Here is a 12,771-nt window from a genome sequence, read left to right as displayed (position 1 = left end):
GAAATCTCTTGCGGAAATCAACCATGAACCACAGAGTCACAAAACAATTTTGGGCAGGAGGGACCTCTGGAGGTCTCCTGTCCAAGTCCTGCTCAGAGCAAGGCTGACTTTGATCCCCCTTTTGCTTTCTCTTCTCCAGATGGTGGCAAACCCACCTCCAGGTAACTTAAAACAACACCCCAATCTCAATAACATCTACCCAGCTAGTCTCAGACAGGGGTACTTCAGCAGTGACCTGCCACAGTAGCGTCTATAGGCTTCCTTTAATAATTTGTTTCCCAGGATAACTACAAAATGTTTACATGGAGCATTTTCTCAGAGGCAAAAGGCCTCTTGGGCTCCAGCCCGTCTGCGTTTGCAACCAGAAACGAAGCAGTGACCAAGCACAGCTTCAGGGGACAAAACGCCGTTGGGTCACGGCTGGACAGTGCCTGTCCCACAGGAGGGGGAGCAGCACTATCTAGAGGATGGAGCCCTAAGGAGAAAAGTGGGTCTAACCTGCGCCGTATCCTCCAGCTACAGCCTCTGCGTCACCATGCAAACACACCTGCCCTGTGTGGGACACTGGGGCCAGGCTGAGGATCCCACAACCGTAGACACTTCCCTCCGTCTCCTGGTGTGTCCGGGACGGTGGCAGCCCCTGTGCATGAGGTCACACGGACACCTTCAGCCCTGAAAGCACTAAGCTCAACGGAGGGGAGCCCGGGCAGCCCAGGCCATCCCCTGGACAGTGACGAGGGTGCTGTGCCACAGCCCGGTGGTCCCAGTGCGGACGGGGACAGGGACGGTGGTGCCCCATGGCAGGCAGGGGCGCAGGGTGTTTGCGCGCCCAGTGCCCGAGCCTGCCCTGCGTGGGAAGCCACGAGCCGGCTTGCAGGAACCAGAGGTTTAATGAGCAGTTTCAGTAACGCTCACAGCTTTCTTGCAAAGCTCGTTGTTGTCTCCGACACTAATTACTGACTGTTTCTGAAGCAGCCGTCTGTGCAGGCCAGGGCCCTTCGTTAAAGCGACATTGCTGTGGGTGGCAGGGCAATACACCGGCGGGTGTATTATTGGGTATTATTTGGGTATTATTTCTATCTCTTTCTCATGGGGAAAAAAGCAAAGGGCCTCCCTCTCTTGCCTGGGAGAGAGGTGCTGTTGCTGCCCTCCTCATGGGACGGGGAGCCCTGGTTCTCACCAGGAGGGAGCRCAATGCCCCGCTCTGGGCTGTGCAAGGGTAGGGCATGGGGCTTGTGCCTGCCAGAGACATGGGTGACAACCTGCCCCAGACGGGCAGGAGACCCAGTGTGTGCGGGGACACAGACTGGCAAGGCCAGTTCAGGAGAGACAGGATCCCTGGAGAGGGAATGGGAGAGAGAAGGAAAGACCAGGAGAGGGAGAGAAACCTGAGCTCACCGGGCAGCTGGGACGGGACTGGCAAGAAATTAGAGCCATTGAGTTAGGACAGGGGATGTGTTCACATCAGGACAGTCAGTCTGAAATGCCAGCCAAGCATCAGAGAGGTTCAACCTGGAGCCCACCTGGGCAGCACAGGCCCCTCTGCAGAAGAGGTGCTGTGGGGACTCACTACTCAAACACTCCCTTTCTTCCTCTGCAAAAGACCAAGAGTAATGCTTAACTTCGTCTTACCTGGCTTTAAGCTCTGCTGCTATGTAAGAGCCAGGTTTTCTAACCTGCACAGATGGTGGCTGCCTCAAACCTACTGGATGACAACATCCTTCTGATAGAGCAGCTCCACTTGCACCCCATGAATTTTGTGTTAAAGCCAAGGGCTTGGATTTGAAGAGAAGCAGCTGATGCTGTGGTCCCCTAGCCCAGGCAGATGATGCTGTGGTCCCCCCATGTGGTCTCTGCTGCCATGGGCATCCTGGCAGGGCTTCATCCCTCAGCTCCGGCTGGGATGGCTTGTGGAGCCATACTTTAAACCAAATGATGAACAGGGAGCTGCTTAGGTAGAGCACATCTTACTCTGGGATACTGAAAAGTAAAGTCCTTCCAGTTAGGTGACAAGCTATTCAACAAATGAAGCTAGAAATGCAGAGAGCAGCCAAGGACGAGTTGTCGGGTCACTGTCAGTTGCACCTGAATAAGGAATGAGGGGCCAGGCACATCCCTGCTGCAGCGATGCTCCTTCAGCACTTACACGCAGGGGTGAATTTAGCCCTAAGAGTCTTAGTGACGCATCTTGGGAGACTTAGACTGATCCAGGCTTGTGGAGACATGACCCCTGCTGCATTTCCCATGGTCACCTGCCAGTCAGCATTATGTGAGCTGTCAGGCAGCTCCCGGTTGCAACACGTGAGTACAGGATCACAGGGGCTTGGCTTTATAGGAATCAACTGGACAGGGAAGACAAGGAGGGGAGAGACCAGACCCATTCCTTACTGGGTCCCGTCATTCACCTGCACTGAGGCCACTGAGACAGGACCTAGGTTCTGCCCCAAAGGATGAAATGCCCTTACAGCAAAGACAAAGGGATGTTACAATGCCACTGGTTCCACCTGATTGTCATTAATGGTAATCCTGTCCACAGATGTATTTTCATAGCCAACGAAACTGAGAAAAGGTAGTTTAATGTTTTACTCTGACTTGCAAAAAATGGCAGCCACAGGACCAGCACCAGCACCAGATCTTAGAGGAGGGAGCACGCACAAGGCAGCACCAAGAAGTTTTTCCATGGGAGGATTTGCACACTGAGCCTTTCCACTCAGATAAGGGAGCTGACTTCAGTGACCACAATCAGCTGAGATGAAAGTTAAAATAAGGCCAACTATAAACTGCACCATAATCCCCAAAAAAACAGGCCATTATCAGGACTCAGGACAACAAAGTCCCATTAAAAGGCATCTGCCAGTGTGATTTCTCGTGGACTTTTTTATCTTGCTTAGCCAGCCGTTGTCTGCAAGGACTGATCTCCTCTGACCTTCAGAAGGAGATCCAAAACCATTGCACGGTAGCATCCATACACGGGCATTTTGGTGCAGCAACAAGCATTTCCCAGCGTTGATGGCTCCCAGAGGGAGCAGGATGGTACAGGCGGTGGGTGGCATGCTTGGCTGCTGTCCTGAAAGATAACGACCTGGAAACTTAGAAACTGAAATCTGTCCCTCTCTGAAGTCTGTGAGAAGCAAAGTGCTTGAGCTCAGGAAGGGTGCAGGGAGGGAGGGCAGCTTCAGCTTTCACAGGCAAATACTCTGTATGATATAGGGCACAGCTGTGAGCAGCAAAGCAGAAATCATGGAAATGCCCACTGTTGTTTGCCTCTTTGTTCTGCATTCATTTATCTTTTGCCTACTGCAAAGTCTCAGAGCCATAATTACACAGGGACCCACTGCAAGAGTGCTCAGACCTAACTGAGCTCTCTTGAAACTAAACCATTTATAACAACCTTAGGCTAGAACAAAACACAGTGTACTCTCCTTTGGTACAGCCGAGAACCTGCCATCCTGGGGCCTGACTCTTCCAGCTGCAGCATGCAAGTAATCCTAGAAAACTCAGAGATTAATTCTTGGCTCCAGCAAACAAATGGTTAAGCAACTTGATCCCGTTGAAAATAATACCAATTTTAAGATCCCATAAACAGCAGTCATCAGCTGCAGGGCTCAGTTCTGGCTGCAGGTGGTATTGTTAATGGAGAAGAACTGGAGTGATGCTACTAGAAAGAAGTAGTTTTGATTACCTGTGCCTCTGACTTAGAAGGTAGCAGTATCACTAGTTAATTCCCCAAAAGAGGTGAATCTATTTTTCTTTTTTTTTTTTTTTAAGTGACAAGGGACATTAACTGCCCTGTCTCCTGACAGGCTGAGCTAAAAGACTCATGTTACAGTGGCGGAAACACAGAAGGCCAGATCCAGGCCTTGGCTCATATTCTGGACCTCTTGCTCCTCTTTTATGAACAGCTAGAGGCCTGCAGGGCAGCTGAGGATTTCCTAGAGCTTTTTTGGAAGAGACCCCTCATAGCTGTCTGTCCGTTCACCTAGCCGCCCGCCCGGTGCGAGAGTGCACACCAAGGCCATGAGCTGACCCTGACTAACACTCGGCCACCCCAGCCAGCGTAAGACTAGAGCTCAGGGACGTGGTGGGATCAATCATTTATTCGTAGAAAATACTGTTTTGGATTGAACAAAAATGTTCATAAATGCCGACCTGAGTCAGCAAAGAGCTATATCAGCATTTCAGATGGGAGGGGTTAAAACTGAACACAATGAAACCCTCCTGGCTGACCTCAGAAAACCTCTTTTGGGATGATTTTTCATTTTGCTGTGAAACCCAAACAACCAGAAATGTTCACTTCAGATTGATCTAAAATGAACCAAGTTGGCCTTCTTTCTGATTGATTAATAGACCTAACAATTCATTATTGGTGCAGTTTTAGTAACAGGCCCTCAAGGGAAAAGCCAGGAACTGCCTTGGACCGCAGGCTAACCGTGTCCGGAGCCTCCAGGAAGGCTGGAGAGCAGAAAGGTGTCCCAGCACGACCCGTACATGCTGCAGAGCTGCCCAAGACCCACAGAGCTACTCAGGCATCTCAAAGTCTGAGCCCTGCATGTCCCAGTTTGATGGCACCCCTCGTTCCTTAGAGGCGGCTTGCAGAGCATACGCATTTTTCATATGTCCTAGTTGCAGCCGGTTTTACAAGAAAGAGCAAAGTAAGCCTGGAGCATTTGGAGTGGGGATGGAGAGAGGAGAGAATGGCAGCATTTCTTCTGTTAAAATTATTTTAAAATGGTAAAATGTTTCTAAAATACAAAAGGTTGCTAAGTAGAGCTGGCCAAAAACCAACATGAAAATGTAACAGGGACTTCCCTGCCCTTTTTTTACCCTCTGCTGTTCTCCATCCTCAGAAGAAAAAGCCCAAAGCCAGAGAACCAACCTCGCTTCCAAAGGGGTTGTGATTTGCAAGCATAAAGGGACGTGGCAGAAGCAGAGTAACATCGTACAGCAACAGCTCTTTTCTTTTGGGAATGGGGAAGGAGGGAGGTTATTACTTTGCCTTGTCTTCATTTCACTCTTCCCACCCTCCAGCCCTTCTCCTACCTGTACATTTACCTGCTGTGGGTGGTACATCTGAGAGCAGGACACAAGAGCCCCCAAACTAAAAGAACCAAACAAGCACCAGCAGCATGTTTGTCAAAAACAAAACCTGTGTTTATTCAAGGCTCAGCGACCTCAGAGGTTACTTGAAAGAAGCAATAGTTCTTACTGGTTGTTCTCCTCTCCCCCAGCGTAGACTTTTTTTATCCATTAACTGGAAAAATCAGTCCAGCTGATTGCATTTTGCAGGAGACACGAGCTTGCTGCCTGTGTTTGGGATGATCCACCGGCGTACAAGCTTTCAGGTCCCGGCAGCTCACGTATCCTGGCCTTTCGCCAGTGGAGCACCCACCGCACCTGGGAGCCAGTCTGCCCCTGGGGGTGCGAGTCTGGGCCGGAGGGGAGGGAAAAAGCAGAAAACGCCAGGGATAAGGCGAGGAACAACCTGTGCTGCCGGTCGCCCGCGACCGTGTTTCCTGACAGCAGAGGGGGTTATTGGACTTTTTTCCTCTGCCTGCCTTGCCGAGCCCTGCCGCCCGCAGAGCCCTGTGCCGGGGCTCACCCAGGTCTCACAGGTGCCACCAGGACCTGATGTTGGTCCCTTCACGTTTCGGTGTCCCGATTCTTTCTGTTATCCGCAGAAGGGAGCCGAGCCGAGCCGAGCCCTTGGGAAGAACAGCCTCATGGACCTGACGGCTGCGGGGAAGCAGCTGGTTTTGGTCCYGTGAAGCTGCTCCCAGTCCTGGGGGTCAATAGCTAACAGAGTTTGCTCACGTAGCTGTGTTCGCGTCCTGAGGGATGCACAGGTGCATAACTCATCTAACATCGGGTGAAATGAATGAATCACTGGATCAGCTCCGTGCACGGTGGGGCAGTCGGAAAGAAAACTCGGGGAGGGGGATTGACTGAGGCTTTCTACCCTCACGTCGTCTCTGAGGGCCCTCAGGTGGGAGAGGAAGGTCTCGCCCTGTCTGCCTCAGAGAGCTGTGTCTGCCTCTTGGTCACCACTGAACTGTTTGCAGGTCCTGGGMGGTTCTCACTAAATGTGAGAGGCAAAACCCCATCACAGGCAAAACTCAGTCCCACACCTCTTGCCTGGAAGGTGTCCCCTGAGGGGGTCTTGATGCAGGATGAAAATTTATTCCTGTCACAGACTGGCAGTCCTCAGCTCTGTGGAGCCTCAGGCTGCCACCAAAGCAGGGCTGACTCAGCCCTTGACCACCCAGAGGTAAATGCCGTAAATTGACCTCCCTCTGAACAGGTACCAGAGCAGGACAGGGGGACACAGGACCTCTGTGCCTCTGGGCCAGGTTTGTCTCTGTATACCCTGCCCAAGACTCACCTTGTCACATAATAAGACCTCATGAAGATAGGGGATTTAATGGCAAAAGGAGACAGAGCAGGGTAACAGTACACCTTTTATAAATTGCTTTAGCTCCTGGGGATGAAAGGTATTCTATAGAGCTGAAATATTAAAACTATCCTGGATTATTCATTAAACATCAATTATCATCATTACATTTACTGACAGATGTTTTAATGTTGCTATTCTGCTCTAGAAGAGAACATATTTTTAGGTTAGTTTCCTAAGGAAGGAAGTTCTTGGGGTCACACGGTCTGGTTGTCTGTCTGTCCTCCCTAACTTGGGAACCTACTGGTTCATTCCAGCCTGAATTTACAGAGGGCTGGAAGTCTCAAAAATGCTATGTTGTTACAGGCTTGTCAGCAAAGAGGATGCTACAGCAGGGAGCACAGAGACAAGATCAGTGGCATCACTGCAAGAATGCTCCTATCTGCCACCAAAGAAAAAACCCACCTGGGGGAGCAGAGGCAAATGTTGCTGGCCACGGGAAAAGTTTCAGGCAGGGCTGCATCGCTCTTGGCACCAGGGAATTCAGTCATGAGACACAAACCCACGGGAAACAGGGTTTCCCTAATGCTGCTGCTTGCCGAGTTTGTTTTCATATGTATCTGTCAGTTATTAATCGACTATTTATTAGACATTATTTTATTAGTTCTGTTGTCCATTATTTGTACTTTTGCAGCATTATAAAGTTTGCATAACAAGTTTTGTTATAAGAATAAAATTAGTCTCATTTGCTAAACAGAATGTTCCAAGGTTCTAATTCCAAAATAAGATCTGATTTCCCTTTGCAAGAACCTAAGGCAAAGGTAAATTGATATTAACTGTAAAGGCAAACACAAACAAAAACTTATTATTTATCATTAAAACATCTTAAAAAGGCTCTAGAGCCCTAAAAGCAAAAGTTGGGTCCTGTATAAAAGAATTATGTTTCTGAGATGTATCAGTTCAATAATTAAAACAGCATCTATGAAATATAGATGTAAGATATTAATAAATTAAATTAAATTAAAGCCACTGAAAGCCAATTATCTTGTAAAAGATCTCTGATAGCTAAACTAATGAGATGTAGAAAGATTAATTTAGATCCCCATTTTAGGAGGTGATTATAAATTGCTATAATGCCACATCCAGTTACTAGCTTGTTATTGAAACTTGTGAAATATATTTGGAAGGGCTTTTAAATATTCAGAATGAGGTAGAAATTAGAAATGAGTTAGAAATAATTAAAAATTAGCTGTCYTGTCACATTTCAGCTTTAATCCTATTACATCTTCTAGTTTACAAAGCTTCAGATGTCTCTCAGAGTATTGATCTGCAGGGACTATGGGGTTTATAAGCAGGGATTTATGTGTTTTAATAGTTACAGTCAGGGGAACTTCAAATATTTCTTTTTATTGTACATATTCTGGGACTTGTTTCTTTGTAGGATGGCTGTGTTTGCCGCAGGCACTGGCTGATCAGAGTCTTTGGCCCGCATAGCTGCGATGGGAACGGCAGGTCTTTGGGGGCTAGGCAGGAGAGGGAGGATAGGAGAGGTGCCAGCTAGCTCCTGCCTCCAGCAGTACAAAAACAAGTGAGGCTAACGGGAGCCGGGGCCACCACAAGGGAGAGGAGGTGGTTTCTCACTCGGCCGGTCTCTGACCGCAGGACGCCCTGCCAAGCGAACCCAGGTACGGGGAGGTGAGACAAGCGCAGGGAAGGAGCGCTCCCGAGGGCTGCTAAACAGAGAAACCACATCCGCTCGGGTGATCCCCAGGCTGAAAACAGGCAGAGACCAGAAGCATGCCCAGGGGAAGGGTCGTAGGAGCTTGCCTTGTTCTGACACAGACACCCAGGAAATCCTGTGTGAATGAAACCAGAAGGAAAGTGAAGGCCGTACCTCAACTTCTGCAAGCTACTGAACTGAAATAAAGCCCTTTTTGTTCAGGGCAAAGCACAAGTATGCTGGTGGGACAGCATAGGCCCACGAAATATAATCTTGCCATTGCCCGTAACAAGCCACAGGCTTTGTACTAACTCTGCAAGGCCTCAGCACGGAGGCTGGTCAGCCTTGCTTTGTCTGGACTTGCCTTGCCAGGAGCTTCGCATGGGCTTGTGTAGCTGTAACAGCAATCGCCCAGCGACCTGGTGGTCCTCACCTAACTGCGCTCAGGGTTTGCTCTGCTTTGTCTGTGGGGTGCTGAAAGGCCTCTTGTGGGCACCGCTTGGCTGCATTTCCACAGCAAAGAGCTCGCAGCAGCGCACCCTTCCTCTAGGCACCGTGAACTAGCCCTGACCCTCGAGCAAAAATGCAGTGTAAGGGAGTATGGGCCGGGGATGATAGCAGAGGCCTTGAATCCACAGGCACAGGGTGATACTGGCGGCCCCAGGGCTATAAACAACTCATCAGCGGGCGATTGCTGGTGTTGCTGGAGGAATGCGACCTTGGGGGCTGGGAAACACCACGCTGAGGGGCAGCACAGCGAGCAAGGAACAAGTCTCCGGGGTGCATAAAGCTCTCCAAAGACAGCCAGTGCRGAGGCACGGGACACTGGGGACCAGCRGCAGAGGAGCAAGGCGAGGAGAGCCTTACAAAAGGCCTGAGTGAAAACAGCCCCAGGTGGACCCTAGAGGAGGAGGAGGAGGAGGAGGAAGAAACCCCCACCATCATCCTGGCAAGGCGGACGAAGGGGCCGCACCGTCGGCGAAGGACTCGGGGCGCTGCGACRCCTGCAGCCCTGCTCCCTTCTCCTGGAGGAGGCCAGCACCACCAAAGCCAGGCACCTGGGCAGCGGATGGGTGAGCGCAACGCGGGGGAGGCGGTAGCGGCGGGGTGCGTGTGTGTGTGGCAGTCTTGATACTGATATTGTTAAGGGTTTTTTCCTTCTACCCCCTTTCTCTCTACTGCTGCAGATGATATAGTCTATAATTGTTAGTATCACAGTAAGTGGATTAATGAGAAATCCTTGATCAGACTATCAAAACTTTTACTTAGGCAGACGACAGAGTCTCTCACATACAGTATTTTCCTCTGGCCCACATCAACAGCACAAGCTGTGGCTCATCAAACTGGTGGAGAAGGCAGGCAACCGCCCTGCGAGCCCTTACGGCGTTTTTGTGCGCAGCCCTGCCCTGAGAGCCTTTGCGGCTCTTGGAGGACAAGGGACAAGGCTAACCTGTGTTCCTACAGTTCTGGCAAGCGTCTTGTTTAAAGTTTGTCACCCAATTTGGGGGGCAACTGGAGCAACCCTTTAAAGACTTATTGAAAATCTTGAGGCCGGAAATCCTGAGGGAGAGAAAGCCCTCTGCCTTCTCACTAGGAGGAGGAATACTCCGGGGATCCCTCTAAGCATCCCTGGACACAGGAACAAAAGCCATCCACCTCAGCTGTGAGAGGAGCTACATCAGAAAGCCCTGTAAGTGTCCTTGCATGAGAAAACCCTCTGGAGAGAAGGGGTACGCYAGAAAAAAAACAGAACGGCAGCCTAAATTTGGGTGAGCCTCTGCTGTCTTCTCTCAGCCTGGCTGAGCTCTAGTTTAGAGCTGGCCTTTCTGTAAAGGAAGGGGAAAAACAGAAAGCTGGAAATACCTTTAGGGGAGCTAAGAAAGAGGAAAGAAATCTCTTCATATTTAGATCAATCACAATTAAAAGTGGAAGTGTAGTCAATCTACTCCTAAAACACTCACTTCTCCTCACACTTTTGGAAGAAATGACAGAGCTAGGGAACTGGGTTATTCAGTGGGGACCAAATCCCTGGGGTCCAAATTCCTGCAAAAGTATCCAGCAGGCAGACCAAGAGTTTGCAAAATTAAAAGAAACCACCAAGTCGAAACTCTTCTCACGAAAATTCTTAAAATGTGCAGGAGCATGGGCTGTGTGGTTAGTGGCCAAAAGTTTAGCTGAAGAAAAACAGACAGCCCAAGCAGAAATTCAGAACCTAAAGGAGGAAAATGACAAATTGAAAGCTGAAGTAAAGGCTCAACGAGTTAAGCTAGAAGAGGGTAAAACACGAGAAGGAGTTGCAGCTGTGGAACAAGTTAGAAGTGTCTTACAATATCAAGAAGTATGTGAACAAAAAAAGGCAATCATGAATGAAAATCAGCAATTAAAAGAAAGACTAGCTATCAGTACAAAAGCTGTAGAGGAGGTTCAAGGAGCAATCCGAGTATTAGTGCAAAACATACAGAGCCTAAAAGAGAAGGGCACAGACCACCGAGCATGTGAGGCCAAGGTGGAAAAGTTAAAAGCAGCATTAGGGGCAAAGCACGGTGTGGTCACAGCCCTTCCTAAAGCACCCTACGGAGGTGATGATGAGCCTTGGGACAGAGAAACATGGACTGACCAAGGCGATAACCCCTCTTTAGAGCAGCATAACGCTCCAAGCCCATATGCTGTAGCTTTTGAGGCACACGAAAGGTTTAAAGGAAATCCAGTTTCCCCTACTACTGCTCAGGTCACTGTGAAAAGGGAAGCTGGAGGCACAGAAGAAGGGAGAAGAAGGGGAAATGTGCAGCCACAGGGAGATCGAGTTATTAGGCGAGAAACAACTGCTACTGATCTGACGCCATACCAGTTAAAACAAGGAAGCTGCAAGGAGAGGAATGAGCAGTCAGGAAGGAGCGCCTGGACAAGGGAAGCTGGGGTGGTCTGGGGGAGAGCAAATGGCAGTAAGGGGAAGAGGAACCCCAGGGAGAGAAATGATTTAGAGGTGATGCAAACTGTTGCCTCCTCCAATGTGACTCCCCAATACTCTTCCTCCGGAAAAGTGGCAAGGGGAAGGTGGCAGGGTAAGAAGCAGTGGCAGAATAGCACCACCCCCCAAGTAGTAGTAAGAAATAACGTAGCAAGAAAGGAGTTAAACACAATGCGAGTGGACATATGGAGGCAGCTTCGGAAGCAGGGGGAGGATATGACTCGCTGGGACAATGCTCCTACGGGCGTTTTGCTGGATCGCTTGCTGGAGATCAGCGGGAGAAGGGAGGAAAGTGGGCCCGGGGCCCCTGTCCTCCCGGTCATAGTCTAGGGAGGCCTGTCCCCCGCCTTCCCTGGGCTCGTGGTCACATCAGAGCTGGACCATTGGGGAAGGCCCACGGCACTGGTGGGACTGGGGGATGAGGAACAAGAGCCCGGTGGCTGCTGAGTGCTGCCACATCACCCATACGACACAGACAGCCTGGGTGCCAGGTGCAGGCTGTGCCCAATGCAAATTAAGAGGGCTATTCTAACAGAGCAAAAGCAGGAAAATAATAGAGTGCTAAATGGACTTTTACAAGAGAAACAAAGCAGAAGTTGTTGAATTTTCCAGCAGAAGAAGGCAGTGCTGCTGCGAAGACAGAGACAGCATTAGCAGGCGCTGCTGGTGCTGCACAGCTACAGCTGCCCTGGCTGCCTGGGCAGCCTGGGAGTGGGACCCGGACACCAACCCCTCCAYGGGCAGAGCCCCCAGAGGCAGTTTGGGGAAATGAGCAGAAGACTTTAAGGAAGGCTGAAACACTGCCACTAGCCCAGGCTGTAATGCTTACTAACCACTACGGTCCATCAGCAGCCTGGGCTGTAATACTTGCTAGCAGTGATGTGCAGCAGTGGGATGGAGAAAGAGCTCTAAGTATGAAGCACTGTGTAAGGAAGATAATAGGAGTCCCAGGCATGGTGTGAACCCTGCAGGTGGAGAAGCAAGGAGAAAAGAGAGTAGCATCTTCTCTGTGGTGCCTTTAACATGCTTGCCAAACAGGTTTGGAAGTAAAGAGAAAAGCCACATACAAAAGAATACCTGTCTGTTATCAGAGGTAAAGCAGCTAGATCAAGAGGTTCAAGCCGAGCAAATTCAAAAGATATCAGCATAAAAGAAGCAATTTATGCTTAGCATTACTATCGTTAAATTCAGTACTGCRTTCTCAAGTAAGTGTATGGGAGTATATGCCTGAAAGAAATTTAGGAGAGGTTTCAAAAAAATGGAAAAAAAGGATTGAAAAAGAGGAATGCTAACCAAGTGCTGTCAATACTTAAAAGGTTGAAAAAATGGTGGATTAAGCATGTGAATATGAAGGTTTGGGGGGCGAGGGATAATTAATGATAAAATATTCTAGATGACCTGAGGTAGAGTTTATTTTGAAAGCCAACAGTTAGCCCTGTAATACATAATTGTAATTGATGTGCTAACACCAACATTTTTTTAGAGTGAAGAAAAGGTAAAATAAAAAAGATAGAGATCATGGTTAAACTTATGTATTAATGTAATGAGTGTTCATTTAAATCAAAATATAAAGTTCATCTGTTACAGAGAAGAGATGGAACCAACGAATAACGAACATGGATGGAGTACTGGTGAGCAGTTGTTTAAGAATATTATCTAATGAATTAGATAAAAATGTGGAAGCAAGTATGCAAT

The sequence above is a fragment of the Apteryx rowi genome, unplaced genomic scaffold, assembly GCF_003343035.1.
Source record: "Apteryx rowi isolate R43461 unplaced genomic scaffold, aptRow1 scaffold_696, whole genome shotgun sequence".
Taxonomy (NCBI): domain Eukaryota; kingdom Metazoa; phylum Chordata; class Aves; order Apterygiformes; family Apterygidae; genus Apteryx; species Apteryx rowi.
The sequence above is the reverse complement of the archived record's forward strand: the minus strand, read 5'-3'. Positions refer to the sequence as shown.